This window comes from Arvicola amphibius, chromosome 2, assembly GCF_903992535.2.
Source record: "Arvicola amphibius chromosome 2, mArvAmp1.2, whole genome shotgun sequence".
Lineage (NCBI taxonomy): Eukaryota > Metazoa > Chordata > Mammalia > Rodentia > Cricetidae > Arvicola > Arvicola amphibius.
In genome coordinates this window covers 83,689,689-83,694,012 of record NC_052048.2, presented here as the reverse complement: position 1 = coordinate 83,694,012, position 4,324 = coordinate 83,689,689, and positions in this window count along the sequence as shown.

The following is a 4,324-nucleotide window of genomic DNA, read 5'->3' as shown; positions in this document are numbered from 1 at the left end:
TTGGAAAACATAAAAGAAATGGATAATTTTTTTAGATAGAGTCCATGTACCAAAATTAAATCTAGACCAGGTAAATAATTTATACCTACAAATGGCAAGAAAATAGAAGCTGTTATCAAAAATATCTTACCTCCCCACACACACACAAATAAAGAGCCCAGGACCAGATAGTTTTAGAGCAGAATTGTTTTAGTTCAGAACTTCAAAAAAGAAAGAAATTGTAGAAGATACCAGAAAATGGAAAGATCTTTTATTTATTTATTTATTTATTTATTTATTTATTTATTTATTTATTTATTTAATTTTATTTATTCCCTGTAGTCCTCATAATGTTTCATATAATAGAAACAAAATGAACACTGCCAAACTCTTTTCATGAGGCTGCAGTTACTCAGATACCAAAATCACACAAAAACTCAACCAAGAAAGAGACTTATAGACCAATATCAGTCATGAACATGTATGCAAAAATACTCAACAAAATACTAGCAAACTGAATTCAAGAACACATCAAAAAAAATCACTCACCATGATCAAGTTGGCTTTATGTCAGAGACACAGGGGTGGTTCAACATATGAAAAATCTATTGATGTAATCCATTATATATTTAAAATTAAAGATAAAAACGATATGATCATCTTATTAGATGCTAAAAATCATTTGACAAAATCTAACACCCATTCATGATAAAGGTCTTTAGCAATTCCACTAAAATCAGGATCAAGACAAGGCTGTCCACTCTCTCCACATCTCTTCAGCATAATTCTTGAAGTTCTGCTATAGCAATAAGACAGCAAAAAGATATCCAAGGGGATTCAAATTGAAAATGAGGAAGTCAAACTTTTGTTATTTGCAGGTGATATACGATATATATAGTACATATAAGTAATCCCCCAAAACTCTCCCAGGAAACTCCTACAGCTGATAAATATGTTCAGTAATGTGACAGGACACAAAAACCTCAGTAACACTCCTATATACAAATAATAAGCTGAGAAAGAAATAAAAAAAATCACCTTTCACAGTAGCCATAAATAACACAAAATATCTTGGGGTAACACTAACCAAAGAAGTGAAAAACCTAATTGACAAGCACTTTAAATCTTTGAAGAAAGAAATTGTAGAAGATACCAGAAAATGGAAAGATCTTTTATTTTCATGAATAGGTATGATCAATATAATAAAAATGCTAATCCTAACAAAAGCAATCTATAGATTCAATGCAATCCTCATCAAAATCCCAACACAATTATACACAGACTTTGAAAGAACAATAATCAATTTCATATGGAAAAACAGAAAAAGCAGGATAGCCAAAGCAATCCTATACAATAAAGGAACTTCTGGAGGCATTACCATCCCTGATATTGAGCTCTATTGCAGAGCTACAGTAATGAAAGCAGCTTGAGTCTGGCATAAAACAGAGAGGTTGACCAATGAAATCAAATTGAAGACTCAGATATTAATCCACACAACTATGAATAACTAATTTTTGACAAAGAAGCTAAAATTATACAATGGAAAAAAGAAAGCATCTTTGACAAATGGTCCTGGCATAACTGGATGTCAACATGTAGAAAAATGAAAATAGATACATATCTATTGCCATGCACAAAATTCAAGTCAAAATGGATTAAAGGCCTCAATATAAATCTGACCATACTATAGGAAAGTAAGTGGGAAGTAGTCTTCATTACATGGGCACAGGAAACCACTTCCTAAATATAATCCAAGCAGCATAGACACTTAGAGCAAAAATAAATAAATGGGACCTCCTGAAACTAAGAAGCTCTGTAAAGCAAAGAACACAATCAATAAGACAAAAAGACAGCTGACTGAATGGAAAAAGATCTTCACCAATCCCACATCAGACAAATGACTGATGTCCAATATATATATACAGAACTCAAGAAATTAGACATTAAAATTTAAATAACCTAATTTAAAAATGGGGTACAGAACTAAACAGAGAATTCTCAACAGAAGAGTCTCAAATGGCAGAAAGTCACTGAAGGAAGTGTTCAACATCCTTAGCCATAGTGAAATGCAAATCAAAACAACTCTAAGATACTATCATTCACCTGTCAGAATGGCTAAGATCAAAAACACCAATGAAAGCTTATGCTTGAGAGGATGTGGATTAAGGGGAATCACTCATCCATTTTTGGTGGGAATGCAGACTTGTACAACCACTTTAGAAATTATTATGGCAGTTTCTCAGAAGATTGAGAATCAACTTCCTCAGGATCCAGCAATACCACACTTGGACATATACTAAAAAGATGCTCAATCATACTACAAAGACATTTGGTCAGCTATGTTCATAGCAGCATTATATGTAATAACCAGAACCTGGAAACAGCCTAGATGCCCCTCGACCAAAGAATGGATAAAGAAAATGCAGCACATTTACATAAAAGAGTACAAGTCGGTGGTAAAAAAGAAAAAAAATGACATCTTGAAATTTGCATGCAAATGGATGAAACTGTAAAACACAATCCTGAATGAGGTAACCCAGACCCAAAAAGATGAATATGGTGTATACTAGCCATAAACAAAGGATATTAAACCTATAGTTCATGGTTCCAGATATGCTAAGTAACAAAGTGAATCCTAAGAAAAACATATATAGATCCACCTGGAAAGTCAAAATAGACAAGATCACCTGACAAAATTGGGAATATAGGGGTAGAAGAGAAGGGAGGGTCGGAGGGGAAGAGGAGGGTTGAGAAGAACTTGAAGGAATGAGATAGTCAAGATGGAGGAAATACAGAAATGAGAGCAAGGAAAGAGATATCTTGATAGAGGGAGCCATTATGAGGTTGACCTGGCTCTAAAGAAATTACTAGGAATCCACAAAGATGATCCCAACTAAGACCCTAAGCAATAGAGGAGCAGGGGCCTGATCTTGATTTGCCCTGTAGTCAGACTGATGAATATCATAAATGTCACAATAGAACCTTCATCCAGCAACTGATAGAAACAGAGGCAGAGACCTGTATTGGAGCACTGGACTCAGCTCTCCCAAAGTCCAATTAAAGAGTGAGAGCAATGAGAATATGCGAAAAGAGGTCAAGACACCTGTCAGAATGGCTAAAATCAAAAACTCCAATGATAGCCTTTGCTGGAGAGGATGTGGAGTAAGGGGTACACTCATCCATTGCTGGTGGGAATGCACACTTGTGCAACCACTTTGGAAAGCAGTGTGGAGGTTTCTCAGGAAATTTGGGATCAACCTACCCCAGGACCCAGCAATCCCACTCTTGGGAATTTACCCAAGAGATGCCCAATCATATCACAAAAGCATTTGTTCAACTATGTTTATAGCAGCATTATTTGTAATAGCCAGAACCTGGAAACAACCTAGATGCCCTTCAGTGGAAGAATAGATGAAGAAAGTGTGGAATATATACATATTAGAGTACTACTCGGCGGTAAAAAACAATGACATCTTTTTGCATGCAAATGGATGGAAATAGAAAACACCATCCTGAGTGAGGTAACCCAGGCCCAAAAAGATGAACATGGGATGTACTCACTCATAATTGGTTTCTAGCCATAAATAAAGGACATTGAGCCTATAATTCGTAAAAAATCCTAGAGAAGCTATATAAGAAGGTGAACCCAAAGAAAAACATATAGATATCCTCCTGGATACTGGAAGTAGACAAGATTGCTGGACAAAAAAATGGGAACATGGTGTAGTGAGAAGCGGCGGGGCTGTGTCCCACCACCCGGCTGCCGGCTAGCTTTACACCCGAAATAATTACATGGAAACTGTATTCTTTTAAACACTGCCTGGCCCATAGTTTCAGCCTCTTATTGGTTAATTCTCACATCTTCCTTTAACCCATATTTAGTAATCTGTATAGCACCACGAGGTGTGGCTTACCAGGAGAGATCTTAACCTGCGTCCATCTCGGAGAGGAGCAGCATGGAGACTCCCTATGGAGACTGCCTGAAGCGTCTCCCCAACTCTACTTCCTTGTTCCCACAATTCTGTTCTGTCTACTCCACCTACCTAATTTTCTGTCTCTTAAAGGGCCAAGGCAGTTTTCTTTATTAATTAACCAATGAAAGAAACATAGACAGATAACTCTCCTCCATCAACATGGGGGTGGGGTGGGATGAGGGGAGGCGGGGATGGGGAGAGAAAAGTGTGAAGTGGAGGATGGGAAGAGCTTGGGGGAATAGGATGGTTGGGATATAGGAAGGGTGGATATGGGAACAAGGAATTATATATCTTAGTTAAGGGAGCCATTCTAGGGTTGGCAGAGACTTGACTCTAGAGGGGTTTCCAGATTTCCAGGAAGACACCCCCAG